The following is a 22,977-nucleotide window of genomic DNA, read 5'->3' as shown; positions in this document are numbered from 1 at the left end:
TCTGTCACGGAGATTATGGCTTCAGTAATTCTGGCAGGTACAGCCTAAGAGGAATCCTGGAAATTAAACCAGAGACTGGTAAGTTTTTCACAAACAATAAATAAAAATGCAGATCAAAAGTTTTTAAAGCTCAAATGATTTTTAAATAAAAGTTCTTTCATGGGCTGTAGTGCTTAGCCGAGACTTAAGGAAAAGTTCCCCATTTGTCTTACTATAAATTGACTTACTAGCTTCAGACTGACAGTGCTTTCTTCATAAAGAAAGGGAGGTTTAAACTGATTAGCTGGCTCTTTTTATAATGCTGGAAAATCTGGCATTTGTGAGGATTTTTTTAAACACAAAACCAACCCATGATAAGCTCTCCTGGTACGGAGCCCTGCAACCAAGTTATCTGGAGATGTTACTGTCAATATTTTCTAGCATGCCAGGGCATCTAATTATACCACCTATTGGTTCAAGAAAAAAGCCTCTTTAAGAGTAGGCAGAGGGTTTTCTTTCTCTGCTTGTTCTTTGTCAAGAGGAAAAGATATTCCACCTCCCATTTTTTTTATGTCTCTTGCCCACAGATCTCAGCTTAGAATCACCATGGCTTTACCTGAAATGCCACCCCTCTTTAGGGGATAAGAAAGGATGTGACCACCCTCCTGGCTTCTGGGTGTAGACAAAGCATTATGAATTTAAACTGTACGACATGGGCATTAGAATAACCCCAAAGAAGACAAGGAAGTGTAAACTACCCAAATTTGCTACGCTAGGCTGCTTTCAACTGCTTCAAAGCGTCTGGGTAGCAACGATGGAAAAAAGAGCACTGGTGCCACCAAAACCTGCCCAGCAGCGGCTGAATTCTGGCGGGTTAGAAGAGTAATGCAACAGGCTGTGCTGAGTAGGTGCAGGGTGGGAGTCGCTGCTGTGCTCGTGGCGAACAAGTCTTTTAGGAGGCCGAGAGGTCTCAGAGCCGTGGCTCTGAAGCGGTCGCTGCTCTGGCCATGTGGTAACTTAGACCGATGTAGACTTGGTGCATTTCGGCGACAGCTGGTCGTGCTAAAGTAACGATGAAGCTCTGCTCTTGCTGTTATTCACCGTGCAAGCGTGGAGCTCACCAACCACTTGCAAAGCGGTGCTGGCGGTGTAACGCCGGTGTGCATGAGGTCGAGCGAGCTCGCCAGGAGTGTTTGAGGGTCGGCCTGGGAGATGGGCCTGGCTCCAGCCGCGGCGGGCAGGCGGGGGCTGGCTGTCGAGGGACGGGCTGCTCCAGGAAGAGTTTGCCATACGCCAACTGTAGGGACTCCTTCCACCTCACCCGTGACGCTCTGTGCTTCTTCTCTGCTGGGCTGCGTTGCGCCAATTCCCCTCTCATCTCTCCCCTGCAGAACGTAAGGGGTTGTGCGATGCAGTATATTTGAACGATGCCTTTCCCAGAAATTGCTCCTCAGGAGCTAGCCACGGCAGGCTGAAGGCGAGCGCGCGCGCGCAGGCCTCAGCGGGGAGAGCCGCTGGCCCTGCAGGAGCCGTGCGGGAGGTGGGGGCAGCCCCAGCAAACGCCGCGCCCCGGCTCCTGCGGAGCAGCTTCGGCCCCCTGCAGACTGTAAGCGAGGAGAAGGCACCCCAGGCTGCACGAAGCGAGGACTCTCCGGGCCTTTCCTCCTCAGGCCTTCGCTGCAGACGCTCCGGGGCCTCCGGGCCGCTGCGGAGGCGCTGCCGGGGCCCGGCGGCGGCCCCGCCTCCCTCGCCCCGCTACCGTCTCCACGGCAACGCGGGCGCCGCCGAGGCGGAGCGCGGCCGCTGCGGAGCCGTCGGCGGGGGCCGCCGCCATGGAGGCCGGTGCCGAGCGAGTTTCCAGTCAGGCGGCGGCCGAGGGCGGCGCAGAGGAGGCGGCAGCGCCCGGCGACGGCAGCGGGCCTGGGGGCGGCGAGGTGCGCGGGCCGCGGGGAGCCGCCGTCGGGGAGCGCCCTGCCTGGCGCAACCGGCTGCAAGCGGGGCCCCCCGCCGCCGCCCCCCGGCCTGGGCCGGGCCGGGGAGCCGGGCCAGGCGGTGGGAGCGCGCCGTGCAGGGCTTTCTGCCTTCGTGTTCCCCACCGGTCCATTTGGCAAGGAGATGGGTCTCTGAAATGCAGGTTTTTCCTAGGCTTGCATCTCTCCTCTCGCCTCTGGTTTTGGGGCAAACTAGGCGGTTTCGCCTTATTTCTTAGTAAAGCGAGCGCTTTCCCAGCTCCCCTGCAACATCCGAGCACCTGCTCGGCCAGCGCGCTGGCCCTTGCTGCCCTTTGGGGGCATTCTGTTGCTCTGTGTTCAGGTTAATAATATATTTGCTGCTAAAATGCAAATCGGGACACAAGTTCCCAGATAACGTGCTTTTGCCCCCTGCTTCGAAGGACTTGGTCTGCCCTCACGCTCAGGGTAAGCAGATGGCTGCCGTGATGCCGTTGCCGAGTCCTGGGTCGCTGTCGATGGCTGAACGTGGCCTCAGACCCCAGTGGGGAGAGCGGGAGGCCGGCAGGGGAGGAGGGGATGCTGCCGTGAGCTTTTGGTACAAAGTTTAACCTCTGAAGTGTGAGTGCATCTTCCTGTATGGTGAAAATACCATGAGGAGTGACTAATGTTTCCGGTTCCCTTGTGAGGTTCTTCTCTTCTGCGCCACCAGTGAGTACTGAGCTGCCGTTTTGATTGTCAGGGAAAGCTGCCACGGCAACGTAACTCGAAATCATCCGTTAGGGATCGGTTGTCTGCACGGTGGGACATCTCTTTTTCTGCTTATGAGTTATACCATTGCGCAGATAGAAAATTTAAAATTAGCTCTTTTTCTCTTCCTCTGGAACTCCATTTGCCTATCAATGCTCCCAAGAATCAGTCTAGCAGAGAAACACAGCCTTAATTCTGGCAATATAAAGACCTCGGCATTGCTCCTCACTGTTGTCTTTTGGGGGCAAACTGCGCGTTCTAAGCAAAAGTCCTAACACGCATCAGGCAGAAGCAGTAGCAGCAGCTCCCTGTCTTCGGTGATGATTATTGTGGCAACTCACTTGATAGAGGGTAGTAGTTTTCGGGTTTTGTTGATTGGGCTGAATTTGCATTGGTGACCTAGAAATGAAAGTCTCCACGGCACCATCCTCTGACGAGGCCTTAGGGAACTTACTTAGCACTTTTCACCTTTTTTCTTTCAAACTAAGAATAGTCATAGTTTATTCAAACTAAGAATAGTCATAGTTTATGCTACAGAATACCAGGGCTACTTTGTTCTCCATAGGGTTCATCCTATCCCTTCAGTTATGCTTTTATTAAAGACAAGCCATATGATTGATTGGGATATTTAGGTGATTTAATTTGAAGAGAAATAACACTGAAGACACACAAATGCCTTTAATAAAGCATTTAAGGAATTGAGGTTTTGATTTAAATGGGAATTTTTTTCAATTACAAAATTTTGATTAATTTCTATAAAACGTCCCCCAAATGTCTGTCTTTTTGCTTAAAAATAATGGATACCTTAAAGTGTTTGTGGCTAAAATCAATCACGATTGATCAAATTTCAATCAAAATCCATCAGATGAGTGGGCTGATAGTTAAGGATTTCTTCACTGAAGAGAAAAGGGATTATGGACAAGCTTTTGACTTAGCGTCTGTCACCTTGATACAGTTCAGCACTATGTTTACGTACGATACGATGTTTTTTCAGAACTTTCTACTGAGGGTCAGAAGTGCCAGTTTTAGAGTAGCAATCGAATTTATCTTTTTAGCAAGTAGTGCACAAAGGTGTAATCTCCAGGGACTTCACCTGCAGCTGGAAATTAAAGACCTTATGGCAGGGCTGAAGACGCATGAGAACAGCAATAAACATATATTGTTTTATTTAAATATTATAATTATTTTATTTATTATACATCTTTAGTTATATTTTATTTATAGTATATTGTTAATTGTCTTTTATTTATTATATATTATTAATTATATTTTAAATAAATATAATTGTATTTAATACAAAATTATTTTGACTACTCACTGCAGACTGCATTTTATTGCACTTTAAGAGTATGGGTTGTTAGGTTGAGGGTGAGTAAAATTCATCAGAAGGTAGGGGTTGGGCATTTATTTGAGTGATAGCTCTTTCTCCAAGCAGAGTTTTGTCATTTGGAAGTAGGAATATTCTCTATGTGTGGAGGTTCTTTCCTTCTGTAATGAAAAAATTGATTTATAAGCATGTTAGCTAGGTGTTTTTCGTTTGGTTTTACTGGGTTTTATGTATTCGGCTGCTTGTTTTTTAGCAAAATATGTGTTTTCATGGCTATGCTGAATGCCCTGTTTTGTCGGATGCAAAATTTCCCAACCAAATGTTTATTGGGATACAGGTCTTTGTGAGAGGTGTTGAACACTTTGATAGGTCTTGGTTTAGCCTGCATCATTTGGCAACATATCAATGATATAAACACTGCTAAAATAGTATGATCTTCCATCATGACTGCTACATGATGGAAGAGCTGCTGTGGCAACTGGTAAAATCTTGGTGGAGTTTTGAAGACAGTGACTACAGTGAAGATGAGATTTTGCCTAGTCTTTCTTAACTGTATAACAGTTTCATCCTCAGTTTCCTGCACCATGTTAGTGCTGCTCTGTTACATTAAGGAGGCAATTAAAAATTCACTTATTTCTGTCCTCTGAACGGTATCATTCTTACTGTCCCTTCTCTTTGTGGTGGATTACAGAGATACACGGGACAGTTGTACATGGACCATCGCCATGGGAAAGGGATATGCTACTGGCCTGATGGTTCCAAATTCATTGGAGCATTTTATCTCAGCCACGTAGAAGGCTATGGGACTCGGGAATGGAAGGACGGCAGAAAATTTCAGGTAACTGGAAAAATGTTGTGCTGTTACCATGATTTCCCTGCCTTTCAAAGTCAGCATGAGTACAGGAAAATTTGAGTGGTTTTTTTTTCCAGGCAGCTCCATTAGTGTTTGGGTTGTTTAGAGCAAAAGTGTCATGCTTCAGTCTCCAGTAAGCTAGATTGCTCTCTTGAACTACTCAACTTCTACTGTACACAACTTTTGCTTAGGGAAATATTGAAGGAGATAATGTGATACTGCCTGTCTAGAACTGAAAATCTGATGCCTGGAAGAGTGTCTTTTTCCAGTTTCTAATGTAGAAGTCTTCGGTATTTACTCCCCTTGCTAGATGAAGAACTCATTAGCTAGTCAGTACTCTCAACAGGCATATTAAGAAGCCAGCAATATGAAACTGAAAAATACTGCATTTGAAGAAACTGTGGAGACAAAGAGCATTCTGGAGTATCGAGATAGCTAGTTGTCTCTTTTGTATCATTTCCAGGCCTGCTGCTACTAGTAGAAGCTAGAAAACTTGTTTTCAAAGAAGAAGAAGGTGTATCTGAAAAGTGCCCAGCGTAGGGCAGCCCTCCCCTCATACTGATACATGGGTATCTCTGCAACAGGAAACAGTGCTTCATCAGATAATCCAAAAGATATAACAAAACAACATACAGCCTTTGCATTAAGTTGGCCAACAAGAACATAACATTCTTGCTGAATGTTGATAATGTGGCACTAATTATGGATTTAGGAGAACTTTAATTTGAATAGATCATGTATAATCTGAAACTAAGGGAAAAATAGAACACCCTCAGGTTATAATCAAACTTGAAATTTTATTCTTGCCAGTCATAGTGCTTTTTCCTGGTTCTTTATCTCCATAGCTAAACAGTTCAATGAGTGAAGCAGTTAATTTGTGTTCCAAATAGCTGTTCTGAGGTTGTGATAGCCTTGTGTGAATATGCCTTGAGCCATGTGTGTGATCCAGAAACACCGGAGATGCATCAGCCTGCTTGAATTTGGAAGCGGTGCTCATGCATTGCTTAATATAGTGTCATATCAAACTAGGATGGTTTTCTAAGGAGGCTAAAACTCCTGTCTTGTAGTGCTGTATTTGTGTCTGAGACTCTTCTGTTGGCATGAAATAAAAACATGTGTTGTCATGCTTGCAAGGTTGTCCTGAGGTTAATTACCATGTTGTCCTGAAGTTAATGACCATGGTAAGAAAAGAAATAGTTGGGAACTGCACTACCTTTCCCATACTCTACGCCTGTGCAGTTGTGTGTCAGAGGTGTTTCTTCTGATTTGGAAAACATTACTGAAAATCTATCCTGGTCTAAAAAGTAGCAGTGTGGCTAATGAATGCAAAGCTGGATACAGAATAGTATAAAACAGAATCCTGCTCAGGCTAAAATCTACGTGAAATTTCATCTAAACATAACATCCCAATGTAGTTAAATTTAGGGCCTTCCACTGTTCTTGTACTGGAAAAGTTAATGTGTTTGTCATTAAATGAATCAAACTGACTGTGAAGGCTTTGTAGTACAGAATGGCTTCAGCAGTTATTACTCTGCCAATAAGAAATGGACCAATAAGACGCAGGCAGAACAGTTGAGATAGAAACCAGACTTTAATTGTATAACTTGTTTGATCTCTGATTGATGCTAACGAGCTTACTCGTTTCTTAAGGGGCTGTACAAATCTGATGAGCGATTTGGACCGGGAATTGAGAGCTATCCAGATGGCTGTCAGGATGTTGGCTTGTGGCTGAGGAATCATCTAATTAAACTGTGTACTGAAGTACCTGGTTATTTTTCTGTCTCGGATCATCCAGAACACTTCAGATATGTTGATGCCAGTTCTCAAAGGACGTATATTTCTGTTGAGGGGGACCCATTTCTCCGTAGCTATAAACGTCTCCCCTTTGATGACAAGAATATTTTGCCTGAAGGAGTTTTTGCCTATTCCCATAACACAGATCATCTTACTTTGACTTGCACCTTTCTGAAAGAGTGTGATGCTTCATATTTTCAGAATACCTCCAAGCTGCCTGAGGAAGAACCTTGGCCTGTTGCAAAGTAACCCCCTTACTGGTCAGAATGCAGATGCGTGTTTATAAGCACAGGTAGCTGTTGATCATTTGTTTTTTATGTATGGATTTTTATAAATCATATCTATTATTTTCAAATATAAGTTGCATGATTGCAGCTGCTCTCCAAAAGTTTTTTTATAGTCTTGAGATGACAGGTTGCCAATGAGGATTTTTTTTAAATGAAACAAACAATTTGCGATACCAATGGTACCTTTCTGTGGTTGTCTTAACTCTTATTCTACTTCAAGGCTATAGAAAACATGCTGCAGCAAGTCTGCAGCTACTTGTAACTGCCCACTGAGCCTTAGGTTTATATGTAGCTTGATACTTGTACATGGAGATGTTCTTTGGGCAGGCAGAGTATGTTTTTGTTTGCTTTGTTGCTGGGAACACGTGCCACATGTGTGTATTTTATAGCCATAGCTAAAGCTGGTTATATAAATCAAATACTAAACAGATATGAATGTGCATGCTAAATATTCTGTTTGTAGAAACACTTGGCAGTTAGATTTTGCTTTCTAATTTTATAGGTGTTGGATGGCTGGATATTTATGAACTCTTCTGTAGCCAAAATCTGTGTGCTGCTGCCAGCAGCCCCTAGACTAGTTTGCCTTTCTGCCTGTAATTTAAGCAAACTTATACTATCTGAAATAGTTCTTAAAATGATAGCTGTTCATATTTTTGCATCTTACCCAGCAGCATGTTTTGCTCTTGATGTGTTTTTTCTTTAATTGCATTAGTGGCCTAAGAGTACCTAGCTGCTTAAATGCATCAGTGCTTTTTTCTCCTTTGCTAGGTGCTGTGAAGCAGAGTTTACTTCAGACGTCAACTTCATTCTCAGTGGAGTCCGCAGTACTTATGGGCCTCCAGGCCCCAAAGAACTTGCCTCAGAGCAGTTAATTCAGAAAGCGGCAAAAGGAGACTTTGATGGGGTCTATACGATTCTGAGGGATGAGCTTGCTCATCCGGACGTAGCAGACAAACATGGATACACAGCACTTGCTGCTGCCGCTGTAAGACTCTGAGAATGACTCTTTACCATATGATGAGAAATTCCTGGTGTAGTAGCCTGGATTAGATTTTTCTCTTGTTCCATTACATAGTAAGTGTGAAGGGAATGTTCAGTAAACAACAAAAGAGCAGGTGTGGCATGAGGAATATCTGTAATGAATGGTATCATGCCAAACCCCACAGTAAATAATAATCTACAAAAAGAAGCACTTCAGTAAACATTAGAGATTATTTTAGCTGTCAAGTTTGTTTTCCGTTTGTGATTATGCAGTGGACTAGATCTGCGTTCTTGGGTATGACCCTGTCCTTATTACTGTTTTTTTCTTGTCCAGTCGTAATCACATTCAGACAGGGTTATTTTGTTTTTGCTGGCAAGGGGTGGTGGTTAGAAACTGTGCATGCATGACTTGCTGTAGGGGAGGATGACCTCCCCTTTTCTTTGTGCCCTTTTCAGCTACCTGAATAGCTGGCATTCATTGTAAAGTCCAGCAAAATTTAGATAATAATTTAGGGCGCTATATTTCTTTCTGTGTGTGAATCCTCACTGAGTTCCTGTGAAATCTGGTAGAAATTGCTATAAAAAAGAGAGGAAGGTCAGGGATGTACTTGAGGATGCTCCAAGATACACATTCTGAACCCCGTAAGACATGGTTCAGTATCGCGTTTTTATTGTGTGGCAAATATAAACCTGAATTAGTTCAACAGTGTTGGCTGTCACTACTTTCAAACTGTGCTGCCTATTCTTTCCATGTAGAAATCTGCAAGTGCGTGAGTGTATGTGCAAGTACAGATGTTTACAAAATAAAATAACATCCTGAAGCATTTTCTCCTCTACAGGTTACTTCCCACAACGATATTGTCAATCTTCTTCTCGATAGTGGAGCTGATGTGAATAAGTGTAGTGATGAAGGATTATCTGCTCTCTCCATGTGCTTTATTCTGTATTATCCAGCAGAATCTTTTAAGGGTAATATTGCTGAGAGGAACCTGCACAGCTGCAAGGTTGGTTTATTTCTAATCTAAAATGTCAGAATCATGATATATTCTCGTCTCAAGCTGTAAGCTTACTTTTCGGAATTACTTTACTGTGTTGACTCCCTAGGAAAAAGCCAGAACTTTTGTGCATCTTGCACTCTGAGGATGCAGAGTATTCTCTGCTCTCACTACTAAGTCCTACTTCAAATGACCAAGCTCCAGTGCAGAAACAAGCTTACTCTGCAGTTGAAATAGGGCACTGTATTAATAGCACAGATGTGAGGCCACGTCTGCTAGGTATTTAAGACAGTGAAGATGCAGTGGGCAACTGGTGGGAATTACGAAAGCATCCAAGCAGGACAAGAGGATTTAGGTGGTTCCGATAGCACAGAGTCCTGCTGGCATGGTTGAAGTGTCAAGCAAGAAGCAATTCAACTGTCAGAGGAGTCTCTTGACCCTTAGGGAGTGTTTACAAAGGAAGACTCATGACCCTAGGCTTCCTCCTGCCAAAAAGAGAAGTACCTGCTTTAAATTGTCCTGTGGAGGAGCATGATACATATTTTGTAAGAGTACAAACCATGCAGTGGGGAAGGAGATGATAACAAGGGTGAAGCAGAGGGTCAGGAATTTCCAAACAGTCTGAGAAGATAGAAGGAATCAAAGAGGGGCCTAGGCAGGTAGGGACTGTGTGGTAGAAATGTAAGGATGTTGCTGAGGCTGTCAGAAGAGGCTACACAGGTCTAAATGCCCTCAAGAAACTTGTTGGAAATGAACTACAGAATAGTTTTTGGTTGCTGTAAAATACCTGTTCAAGTTCCAAGAGTATGTTTAAGTGGTGGCCCGTTACCAAAGTTGCAAGACTTCTGTGGGAAGGAAAGAAAGAGAGAGAGAGAGATGTATATAAAGCAGATGCTCAGAGATTCACAGAAAATCAGTGTGAAACTATTACTTCTCATTTTGGAGTGAGAAAAGGAAATTAGAAATAAACAGGATTTGTTTCTGTCACGGTCTCTAAGATTCAGAAAGAAAAATGTGCTTTGCTTTCTCTTTTCCTCTGAGTTGAATACGAATCCAGAAGATTTGGAAACAGTGGTCTTGGAGGTCCTAGTTCTACATTCTCGTGCAAAATAATGCAGGTTGAAAATCTGTAAGAGTCTTGTAAGCATGTTTTACTCACAAAGGAAATTGAGCAAGAAAATGTTCAGTTATTTGGTTTATTTTTTAAAAAAAACAGTTACAAATTACTTCTAAATGATTTCCCTATCTATTGTTAACTGAATTCCATTATTATTACATGCTCTTGTATTACTGTTATTACTTGTATTATTGTTCTGATGACTGAATATGCTGACTCACCCATTGAAAGTGTGGTTTTTCATTTTTGTAACTACTTTCTTTTATTTTTTTAATCTTCAAGCAGAACGAACAATCAGAACCGTCAGAAACAGCTAATGTGTCTGAAGGCGTAATCTCAGAGTAAGTCTCACTTATGCCCTATGAATGGGAGACAGAGTCTCCTAAGTCTCTTTGAACATAGAAGGCAACAATTAGTATTTCACATATTTCACAGAAGGGTGCAGCTATTGCAGGAAAAGCTAGTCAGATGTCAGTATAATTTTGTTTGCTTAACTATAGAAATCTTGTGTTCATATCAGTAGAAGCCACTCGTTTATATGCTCTGTTATAATTCAGGTTGGCAGAGTGTGAAGAGTGAAGCTGGAAAGTGTAGTTCAAGCTAAGGACCTCATGCTTGAACAAGACAAGCTTTCCTGATTGCATACTTTGCAGCTTGTCACAGTCTGCTATGCACACCTGCAGTGTAGTGTGGATATGAGGAAAGATAAGAATATATTCAGCTTACTCTTTGAAGTTTTGACTACATTTGACCGTGCTGGTTGTTTTCTACAGGTGTCTGTTTAGCCGCGTGGCCTGAAATGTAGTCTTTTTGTCTTGCTTTTATGGATCCCCCAAAGGGCCACATCTTGCCTTTTGTTTTGCCTCCAGAGCAGTCCCCAAAGATGATGAAATTTTTGTGTTGGGTTTTATGCCAGCGTAGGTCACTTTGACGTCTTAGAATTCCCACAATGAAAATTCCCTGTTGGCCTTCTTGCCCTTCATCCCTTGCATTTGGCTTTTGTGGCACATCTTGCCACCTCCCTTGCTTCTCTCATGAATATTGTGTGTGCGTTGCATGTTTTTCATTGGAATATAAAGATGCACTGAATGTAGGGCTTGTGAGTAAAAATGAGTTAATGCCATGTGAGAAAAGAGGAGCCTCTGCCCAGATCACTATGTGGTAGAGTTTCTGGGTGATATCCAAGGACTGTTTGCTTTTTTTGATGGTGTTAGGTTTCTTTTTTAGGGGTGTGCATGTGTATTTTGCCTCCATGGAAATACAGATGGAATCATCAGCCTGCTGAAATACACTGTCCTAGTCCAGCATAGCTCTTGTTCCAGCTTTGGTTAAGGGAAACACAGAAAAAGTATCTCTGTTTTCTTGGGATGGATGAATGAAGTACGATAGAGGAAAGAACCTTCCAAACAGTCTTAGATGACAGGAAGGAGGAGTCAGTCTGTTTCTGTCATTAAACAAGTCTCACACTAAACGTTTAGAAGTGACACATGAGTGAATAGTGGAGATGCAGGGAACCTTACTTTGCCTATCCATTCCCATGCAACCCGAAGGAACTGCTTTTAAGTGCTGCCTTTTTAGTTTGGAGGGGTGAGATATCCTCTTCAGGTAATAATATTGTTGCCTGGGTGGAGCACGGCAGTTGTTGTGACACTGCTCTAAAGAATGAAGTCTTGTCTCTGCCAAATGCCATTTTTAATGTCTGCACCTGGGAGTCATCTTAGTTCACCATCATTTAGAGGTTTTTTGCAAGATGCTAATGAGTGATTCTGGTATTTTCCATGTCAACTTTAGACAGCAGAAGAGATGGGCAACAATCCAGCTGCTGCTTCACCGAGGTGCAGATCCCAATGCATGCTGGATACCAGCACCCCTTCTCTTCCTTGCCGTTAAAGCTGCAGATGCAGAAGCAGTGAAACTCCTCTTAGAAAGGGGAGCCAGGACTGATGTGCGGCTTCCATCCAAGGTTTTATTGCATTATAATTGATAATGATGTAGGATTCTAGATGAGTGCAGCAGCTTCTGTGTCCTGCTGTAAAATCTGCAAGTAAGAACCAGGTTTAGAACGGACAAAAAGCTGTTTAAAGTGATTATCCTGTTCAAAGAACTATTTTATAGAAAGAACTCAAAGCTCCTTATTCCCTGAGTTTTCCTTCCTCATTATGTTTTCTTGTTGCCAAGCCCATGAATGACTGGGGAATGCTTGTGAAGCTGCTCCTCAAGTTGGTAACAGCTGTTGTGATTTTGGTACATTGTGTATCTGGTACCTTGAGCATTCCACTGTCCCGTAACTCAGTTTGTAGGTTCATGGTGGCTGAAAGTGAGACACAGTATGTGGGAAGAGGAAGCTGGGATTATTCTTTTGAAAATATTTGGTACTGTTTTAAGTTGCGATAAACAGGAGTCTTAATGCTATGTTTCTTTTTTCAGTTTGGGGGTCTAACCCCTCTCCACATAGCTGTATCTATTCCTGGGGAGGAAGGAGTCCAGATAACACAGTACCTCCTGCATTCTGCACCAGATCTTGATGCAAGGGCAGAAGATGGAAATGAGGTATATGGTCCAGACCAGGTATGTTGCTTTGTGAGCTCAGCTTCTTGCAGCTCTTGAAGGCTGCACAATACATAAGCAGGGAGTTGAGCTTCCTGCCTGCTTGATTTCCGTGAAATTTTTGCATCCTATTGGAATAACTATGGTCCTTAAAAAAAAAAAAAAAAAAAAAAAGCCACTGGAGGTCTGTATTATTGGGTTACAGTAAACACATCCATGTGTTTTGATGCCCCAGAACATTTTTGCTGTCATGCCTCGTTTAAGGCAGAGGTTAAAAGTCTCTTGTGGGCAGTCTAGTATAAATGCCTGAAGGTATAATGAGAGCAGTGAACATAGGACCACTGTCAGAAACAGCTACATGATGGGACCTGCTTGTTTCATCTCCATGGAGCCTGCCTACTTGTTTTTGTTTTGTTTTGTTTTCCTTGAACACAGACTCTTTCTGCTGGATTCCTGCAGCATTCACTGTGCCCCCAGAGTTACAGAAAGATAGCTCTGCAGTAAACTTTTTTGGTAGTACAGAACTTTTTGGTTAGGGTTGCCATTTTTTTTGATAATTGTCTACTTGTGATGGAGTTATACCAGCGAAAAGTGCTCTTTTTGGCATTTGTTACCTGAGGAGTTACTTTACGTTATAGTACTTAAATCATTTCACAGAATTACCAAACAGTTGAGAGATTGGAAGGGACCTCTGAAGATCGTCTGGTCCAAAACCCCAGCTCAAAGGAGGGTCAATGAGAGCAAGTTGCTCAGGACCTTGTCCAGTTGGGCTTTGAATATCTCCAGGAATGGAGACTCCATGGCCTCTCTGGGCAACCTCTTCCCATGTTTGATCACCCTCACAGGAAAAAAAGATTTTTATTATGTTCAAGTGGAATTTCCTGTCTTTCAATTCCTGCCCATTGCTTCTTGTCCTGCCACTGGGTGCCACTGAGAAGAGTAAGGCTCCAGCTTGTTTACTCCCTCCCATCAGGTATTTATACACATTGATAAGATCCCCCGAGCCTTCTCTTCTCAAAGCTAAACAATTGCAGCCTCTCCTTGCACGAGAGATGTTCCAGTTCCTTAATCCTCTTTGTGGTCCTTTGCTGGACTTGCTCCAGGGGAGTCCAGAACTAGACACACAGATGTGGTCTGACCTGGGCTGAACAGAGGGGAAGGATCACCTCCATTGGCCTGCTGGCCACGCTCTTTCTAATGCTGCCCACGATGCTGTTGGCCTGCTTTGCTGCAAAGGCACGTTACTGGTCATGTTCAGCTTGTCCACCAGGACCCCCAGGTCCTTTTCTGCAGAGCTACTTTCCAGTAGGTCAGCCCCCAGCATATACTGGTGCCTGGGGTTATTCCTCCCCAGGGGCAGGACTCTGCACTTCCCTTTGTTGAACTTCATGAGGTTCCCCTCTGCCCATCTGTCCAGTCTCTCGAGGTCCCTCTGAATGGCAACACAGCCCTCTGGTGTATCAGCCACTCCTCCCAGTTTGGGATCATCAGCAAACTTGCTGAGGGTGCACTCTATCCCTTCATCCAGGTCAATTAATAAACAGTAGTAAACAACTTAACCAGTATTGTCCTTGTATTGACCCCTGTAGGTGCACCACTGGTGACTGGCCCTCGGCTGAACTTCATGCCACTGATCATAACCCTTTGAATCCGGTAGTTCAGCTAGTTTTCAGTCCTCACTGTCCATTTATGTAAGCCATACTTTAGGAGCTTGTCTATGCAGACGTTGTGGGAAAAAGTTTTGACAGCCTTACTGACATCAAGGTAAATGACATCCACTGCTCTCCCATCTTTCACCAAACTGGTCATGTCCTTGTAGAAGGCTATCAAGTTGTTCAGGCTCGATTTCCCCTTTGTAAATCCAAGCTGACGACTCCCATTCACTTTCTTTTCCTTAGTATTTTTGGAAATGGCTTCTCAGAGGATGTGCTTCATCATCTTCCCAGGGATTGAAATGAGGCTGACATACTTGTAATTCTGCAGATCCTCCTTCTTGCCCTTCCCGAATATAGGAGTGACATTTGCTTTCTTCCAGTCCTCAGGAACCTCACCTGGTTGCCATGACATTTCAAAGATAATTGAGTGACCTTGCAATGACATTGATGGGCTCCCTGACATCCCATCAGGTCCTAGTCACTTGAAAAATGAGTTGGCTTGTGTAACAGGAAAGATAAGATTTGTCTTGTCATGACAGTGGCTAAGGTGAATGTCTGTTTGCAGTCCAGGGAGGTTTAGATAGCTTCTTCAGTTTGTATTGCAGTACTTTCTCCTTTAGTAGCAATCAGGATGACTTGGTACCTATTTGCAAACAGTATGCAGTTATAAAATGCCCAGATGCAGTGCAGGCTATATTACTTTCTGACATACCATTTTTTATTTTTTTATATTGGTCTGGTAAGCCTATATTCATGCACCTTAAATGAATGACATGTGAATGAACTTGAGTGAAGACCCTTTTTGCCTGATAGCTTGCTTCTTTCTTCCCACCCCTCACTGTATCATTTGGCCCAGTAAAAGTTATTAAATTCTGTCTGTAAAATTTTCCTTCCCTGGATTCCTCCAGTGGAATCAAATTTCTTAATGTGCAGTGCTGAAGATGATTTAGGCAGATGGAATCTGAATGTAAAGAAGGAAGTAGAAAAAGGGTGGCCATTGCTTTGGTGAGGCTGAACAAGTCTCGTCCATGATTGACATCCAGAGCAATGGGTGACCAAGCAGTTTATTTTCTTCTGTATGTCTCTGAGCTATGTTACAAATGTTCACATAATTTCACTTAGGTTCCTCTGCCTCAAACCAGAGAAACCCAGTTGTCCCGTGGTGTCACTGTGCACCTGAAGAATGAAACAGGACCACCAAAAGGGTACTTCTCCTCCTATTTTGGTCCTGTTCCAGAAGAAGGTGGAAGGAGTGCATTGCATATTGCATGCGAAAGAGAGGATAACTGTGAGGTAAGAGCATGGCATCCGAGGTTCTGCTCATAGAGAGTACTTATAAGCTAAACTCCCCAAATGACATATCTGGGGAATGAATACTTTTCATCCCTCTGTAAGGAGCTGATTGAATTCCTGGGATAAACTCCTTACGCTGTGAATTATTAGTGTTGTACTGATTAAAAACCCATTAGCACTTGAGAAAAAAATATTTCTTAAGTCTTTAGAATTCTGTTTAACACAGGAAATTCCTCTGCTTAAGTTTCCATTAGTGACTTGGCCATTAAGTTTTACTATTCACAAGGCCAATTTGAAGCTGGACAGTCTGAGTTTTCTCATGTGCTAACCTTTGAGCATTTGGGTTTTTACCGTAGTAACATTCTTCTAGCAGATTTACGAGGTGTGCACTTGGAGGAAGGAGAGGTTTTTGAGAGAGGAGATGTACTTCTTCAGAGGCAAGCTTACGTATACCCTTTGGCAGCAGGGTTAATGAGATTTGGTAATCTGATGGAGAGGTTTATGCATAACACTACCATGCTTGGGGTTCTTAGCCATGAGAAAATGGAGGTATATTTTTGCTATAGGATCATAGCTTAGGTGAAAGGCTTGAACGTGTTTTATGCTGCTCATTTTGTTCATTATTGTTACATATACATTATATTTAAAAGTTAACATTATTATGATCTAATTCCACCTTTTTCTGCACCTGCCTACACAGCATGCCAGAGATGTTATCCGCCTCCTTTTAATGCATAAGGCAAATCCAAACACACTGTGGAGTGGCCATTCACCACTTTGCTTAGCAATCGCCAGTGGGAATGATTTGGTGAGCATCTTTGAGTTCCTCTTTACGTGTGTTGTACTCCTCCATTTGTCTCTGCCTTCTCTGATGACAGGCAGACTTGGGTAACTAGTTATGTTTGCCATAATTCATTCCCAGAGAAAGTACTAAATTTGCTTTTCTTTCAAACCTGTGGATGTTGCATGAGCTGAACTAGAGGAGCCCTGTAGTATGACAGTGATAGCTAGAAATATTTGGTAAGATTCAGAAGGGTATAGCATTCAGAGAAGAGTATCCATTTTTATGAATCACAAGAACATGCAGTTCTCTTACAGGCTACCTCCCCACTCAAATCATCCCAGCCAAATGTTAAAACACTTTGCTTCTGGATATGAGAAAAAAAATGTAGCTCTTTGAGGGTAAGGAGTATGCTTTTCTAGGAAAAGATCAGTGATCACACTTGGAAAGGATCTGGGCATTACGGGGCTCAGCACTCCACAGAGGAGGCTTACAGCTCACACAGTAGAGTGCAATATGTGAAGTCAGCACCTACCTTCCCTGAGCAGGGAATGGCCTCCCTTCTGCTCAGACAAGGCCCTTAAGAGTGGGTCCACAGCAGCCAGCATGCTGCGAGAGAAAGTGTACCAGCAAAACAGGTAATGGTGACAAAGTGGTGTGTCTACAGTGCTCTGCTCCTCTTGGAATACAGCTCCAGGCTAATGGTTCATCTTTGTGGAAAACAAGGGAGGAGAGTGAGGGGGTAAGAGTTGCACCCAGGCTGCCCACTAAGCTCAGCCGTTGTGCAGGCAACCAGCCAGCACAAGGCCAGGGGAAGAACAATTGGAAGGGAGCAAGCGTGACTGTGTAGCCTAGTGGTTCAGGTAATAAGCTGATAGGGGCAGGGTTTGGGTCTAATTTCTGTTTCTCGGGTTACTTTCTCCTGTGTAAAAGCACGCTAATAATTCAGTCAGGCATTGTCTTGGAAATGCAGATGTGAACAAAGCGAGGGGAAGCCACTTTCAGTGTTACTGATGAAATCAAAATTTTACCTCTTGTTCTGTCACTGCAAGTTTTATACTGTGTGTTAGGATTAATGGTAGATCATAATGGAAAAGATCTACTGTGTATTGTTACTTTCTAGTTATATTTATTTCAGTAGAAAGTTATCAATCATCTGGATACAATATAATAGGGAGCTACAGGATGGACTGCAGAAGTAGATACAGTAGAAATGGATGCAGCCAAATACAACAAAAAATAGATTCTGTATCAAATGTTTGAACCAGAACATTTTTCCTTATGTTACCTTTGTTTCTTTTAAAAGACAATTTAGGTATTTTTCTGGGAAAAAAGAGTTTACTGCATCTTTGATTTGTTTGTACAGAAAAGATGAAATTTCAGGACTTCCCACGGAATGGAATGGAAAGTCCCATATCCAACACATTCTACTGCTTCTCCTGCCCCTCTCAGAGGCTAACATTCAATGGAGTGATGATCTAATAGACCATAAATGTTCAACCTCTCTAATCCTTATCTTTATGGTAAAACATAGGTGGTTTTAGTATATTTTATGAAACCTACCCTATAGCATCTTGGTCTGGCTGGGGTATCGCTTTTCTGCTGTGGAACTGTCAAAATGCATCTCCAGCAATTATCTGTTGCATTTGCAGGCAGTGGTCGAACTCCTCAAACATGGGGCTGATCCAAATCTGCCATTAAGCAGAGCAGTAAGAAGTGCCCTCTGTACAGCTGTCAGTACCACCTATGAACAGAAGAGAACAAAAGCACAGAGGATTGCTTTGGTGAGAGAAATGTGGGGGTTTTTTGTTGTTTTTAACTTCAGGAAAAGCAGTAATTTTTATCAGGTGTGTTGAGTTCCATTTCTCTTTAATGGGCAAGCTGATTTTTTTTTTTTTTTTTTTTTTTTTGCAGAACAATTCATTTGTGTCTCTTCCCAATGCTATTTGTTTGTCTCCTAAGGAATAGAGGTTTTGTAAGGAAATTTGTTTTCATGTTTGAATGAAGGTGATGGCAACCTCCTTGTGTAGAAGAGGAAACACTGCATTTAAAGCAGATGGGGGGTTGCCCATGGCCCTGTCAGATCTGACTGTTCCCTTGCTTGTAAACACAGCTGGCATCCACATGAAGAAAGATGCATTGCATTTGATTGTGCTATATAAAGTAGTTGATAAAGTGCACTTTCTCACCTATGATGAGCTCAATGGAAGCATTTGGCCTTGTGAAAACTGGACATTTTTCCCTCGTCCCATAAAGCACAGAGCTGACCTCATTGAGAATGGAGGGGAGGAAGACTGCCGTTGAGGAGCACTAGGAGAGGAGGTGATTTCTCCAGCCGGGTTCTGTTCTACCCCTGCGTCACTAGTTGTCCGTGCTTCATCTGTTGCTGCAAGATTAGGTTGTGAGATATCTAGAAACAAATAGCAAATGCCTCCAAGAAGGTTTTATTTACAAAACACATGTAGATTTAACAGTCCATCAACGGCTCTCCAGTGGCAGAAGAAATGCACAATTTGGTACAGAGTAGCCACACAAATCGAGGTTAAGCTCTGATATTCAGCCCTGTCTCTAACTGTGGCATGGACACAGTATAGTTAGAAAGCTGGATGTCAAATGTTTTGCTTTCTTTTTTCAGGTTGATAAGCTGCTTGAAGCTGGTGCGGATATCCTTGCACCAGTTACTCTTAGGGAAGGACTGCAAAAAGCAGTGGGAACAGCTGTCGACTATGCCTATTTTGAATATTTGCAGGTATGACTTCAGTTCCCGTAACTGAAGATACCGTGTTCTTTGCATTCATCAGAACAAACAGCCTTTTGTGTCCTTAGGATTTGTCTAGGGCCTTCTTCAGAAGCTTTCACTGAAAATTTACTTTTCCCTTCATTTGTCTTGAGACTCATTTCATTTGCTGCCAAACTTATAACCACCCGAAGACTGAATACCTCTAGTAGTTTTGCCTGTGAAGGCAATCCCTGTTGTCACATTTTATAGTAAGATTCTGTTCATAATTGGTTTGTAAAGAGTTAGCTGTAATTCTACATCCAGCCATTAAAAACGGAAGTAACGTGTGTTTCCATGAGGCTACAATCAAAACAGGAAAAGCTGTTATGAGATATATATATATATATAGTAGATAATAAATTTAGGCATGTTATAAGCTATGATAATAAATTACTGATCAGTCAAACTTTAAAATAAAGGGTTAACCACTTATTAAAGTCATCCTTAATCATTATTTAACCCCTTATAAAAAGAATCTTCCTATGAAGTAGAACTAAGAATTTTCTGCCCAGTTTTTTTTGGGGTGGTGGCAGGGGATGTATTTGTTTAAAAAAAATTTTGAAATGGTCTGCGATGCTGTAACAGTTTCTAATTAGAAATGAATCTGCCTTTGGGTCTTATAAGTAATTTTTTTGGTAGCTTTATTGTGAATAAGAAAATTTACATGACAAAGAATCTTTGTTTCTTAGCAGCGTCAGAGATTAAGTGGTTTGGTTCTTGAGAGAATCATTTGTTCAATAGTGCAAAAAATAGATAGAGAATTACTTAATATATTAAACTAGGAAACTGCAGGGATGGGAAGGAAAGCCAAGTTATACTGCAGATTGCTTGCCTCTGGGACATAAACAGTAGATGTTCTGAAAAGAACAAAAGTAATGGTGAGTCTTGGGCACCTTGCAGTAGAGCAGCCACATTCAAGCTACTTGAGAAAGTGCAACATGGTACCTCCATTCCTAAGGTGGGGTACAGCTCATTGCTACTACAGTCCTGTGACTGTGGGATCCATCACTGCATCTCACTGGCAGAGCAGCCTACTTGGAGCTAATGTGGTTTTCTGCATCCCGCTGCAGTGTTCCGTGTAGATAGTAAAATTGTTATTCTTTGGCTTGCAATCGCAACTGATCCTCAAATAGGAAATGCAGTTTAAACAATTAGCAGTTGTAATCACTGGCCAGCCTTGGTCAGCATTCTCCAGGTATCTTACTTCTTTCCTGTCTTGCTCTGGTCTGCCTTAGGCTTTTGCATCTTGGGTTTAGTATGCTCCTTGCTGGCACTAATAGGGAGCAGTGTGGGAAACAGAGAAACTTAATAGTGGCCAAACAGTGCCCTCTAGCAGTCTTTCCATTTTCAGGAAGCTTTCCTGTGTTCCCAGAAGTGCTGGGAGAGGAGGGGAGCCCTGCAAAATGACGGCAGCTTCTCCCTTGAAGAAAATTTGTTTTAGTTAACTTGATGAGTGCTCACTGAACAGATAATCGGAACAACTAGACTGTTTAATATGGACATCTCCTGTGCCAGGATTAAGCAGGGATGATACTGTGCAAAACCAGTCCTACATAAGCAGTGAGGAGATGTAGGGGTTCTACAAACGTTAAAGAGAATGAACAAGTCACTGTGAAGGAAATTTTGAATATAAGCTTAGTGCCTATCCACTGCTTCCTCGTGAATTCCTATACAAGATCTGTTACCACGTGTTATGGAGTAATTGAGTGAGCTTGTTCCTCTTTCACAGATGGACCTTTGAATTGCTTTGTATTTAGTGCAGGTAGCAGTGTGCATTCAATGGTGACTGTGGACAGCTAGCATATGTCCATTCCCCGTGGTAACTTGCTCCCAGGTCCTTTCCTGGGATTCCCACTGTATTAATGCTCTTCTACTCCTAGAGTGGTGACAATAAATATGTAAATTAAGGTCATTTGAATGACTTCCTGAGTAGTGCTCAAATACGTGGTGAAGCCAGGCTTAGACTCTAGATCTCCCAATACCACTATAATCTGAAAAATGTTTCATATATTCACTGTGAAAAATATCCAAATGAGGAGTAGAAGGCAATGTTACCTAGAACTATTATGTCTCACATTTTTCATAATCTTACTTTCAAGAAGGATGTTGTTTTAGTGTGTCTGATACACATCATCATATTGATTATGTTTGCCCAGTTGATCAACAACTGTCCTGTGGCTAAGCAGAGTTTTAAGGAAAGGTGTCTTGTGACTAGTATTCTAATTCTCAGATCCTAAGTAGGAATGCTGATTTTTTTCCCCCCCTTCTTTATGTTGGTGTAGTGGATTCAAATATTCGTACATCTGCTTCAAAGAAGAAATCGGGGAGCCATCATGCGAAAGAAGTGAGGTAGGTGGAAGACACTGCATGCAAGTGTTGACTGTTCTTAGCCAAAAATATTATGTCCTGTTTTTTCCTCACCAGGCTTAATGTCACCCTACCATGTTTTTTCTTTTCTAATTGTTTCCTCTTTAGTGTGTCCAGTCTTGTCAGCTACAGACAGCTTCTTCCTCTGTTCTGATCACATCATTCCTTTTCAGCTTCAGACTCTGCCAGGAGAGTCTGCATAATATTCAGTCTTCTCGTGATAAGCAGTGTGGCCTGGTATCTTAAGCTAATTCATGACATCAGTGGCTTAGGGTAGCTTACAAATACTAAGAAATGGACACAAACAAGTTTTGTGGCTTGCATTTCTGGTCTCTAAATCAGGAAAGACTTCTAGAGTTTGAACATTAGTCTTGGAATTGTAGCATTCTCAGCGGTTTGAGTTACGGAGGAAATAGTTGGCTCAAGGATACTGTACTCTGTCATCAGTTTCTTCTGAGCAAGGCACTCTCATCATCCTGAACTTTGTCTCAGTATTTGAATCAAGTGAGAATTTGAATCATGGTCAGGAACTGAGGCACTTTTCGCGGGCATAAGTTGTGAGGTAGTATTTCTGCTGAACCAAAATGGATCAACAGTAGCATAAGATGCAGAAATAGCCGGAAGAATGTAAACCAAGAACTAAAATGAAATCTGGAAGGTTAAAGCAGCACACAAACGTTTTACAAATAGATGTTAGGGATGACTTGCAGGCAGAGAGATCTCAGTGAAAATTGCTAGCCATTTCCTTTGCCAGAATTGTGCAAGTTTTGTTTTCTCAATTAGTTTCAACAGCTGCCTGTCTGGTCACTATAGCCCAAGAATGGGAATTTCCCATAAACTTCCAAGTGCAAGACTTGTATCATGTTCTCAACATACAGCCCTAGGCAAATATGCAAGGTTATGATTTGTAATTGGACAGGCCTTTACATTTACAGCCAAAGGAGACAGCAACTGGTAGACAACTTATTATTTCAGGGATCCTGCCACTCTCTCCTGAAACTCTTTCCCTGCAAAGGTCTGATTCCACCCAAGCTCCTTGTTTGCCACCCTCTGTTCTTGGCTCCATGGAAGGATGGGAACAATTTACCAGCTTATCTGTACAGTAACTGGAGTTCCTTGATATCATTGTTCCTATTTAGCTGTGGCTTATCCTCTGCTGACTACCACTGTGCCCACACTGTAGCTATCCTCTCATAGAACATTTGTTACTCTCAGGGAACTGATCCTTGGTCTTTTTCTCTTCTGGGGACTCTGCAGAAAAGTTGCTGCAGTTTCCAATTCAAGTTGGATGAATTGTTTTTGTAAAGACCTCTGTTGGACTGTGGCTGTGCTTTGACTGGATACTGACAGGAGTTGTCTGGGTCATTGCCTGCTACCTCCCTTAGCAAGGCATTTAATGGAATCCATGTCACATGACTAGAATGCTACAAAATCTGATTTGGTGTTAAGTGTAATGCATCCAGTGTTGCCTCTGATGCCTCTTAGCTCTTTAAAATTATACTAACACATGAATGAATCTATTG

The 22,977-nt window shown here is 42.5% G+C and overlaps 1 pseudogene; it reads left to right on the top strand.

The window, feature by feature from the left end:
• The first annotated feature begins 1,539 nt into the window (after window positions 1-1,539).
• LOC135330399 (ankyrin repeat and MYND domain-containing protein 1-like) lies at window positions 1,540-20,828 on the top strand (annotated as a pseudogene).
• Window positions 20,829-22,977: the final 2,149 nt, after the last annotated feature.

Source organism: Dromaius novaehollandiae, chromosome 20 (assembly GCF_036370855.1).
Source record: "Dromaius novaehollandiae isolate bDroNov1 chromosome 20, bDroNov1.hap1, whole genome shotgun sequence".
Lineage (NCBI taxonomy): Eukaryota > Metazoa > Chordata > Aves > Casuariiformes > Dromaiidae > Dromaius > Dromaius novaehollandiae.
This window is presented reverse-complemented; position numbering and strand designations above follow the sequence as displayed.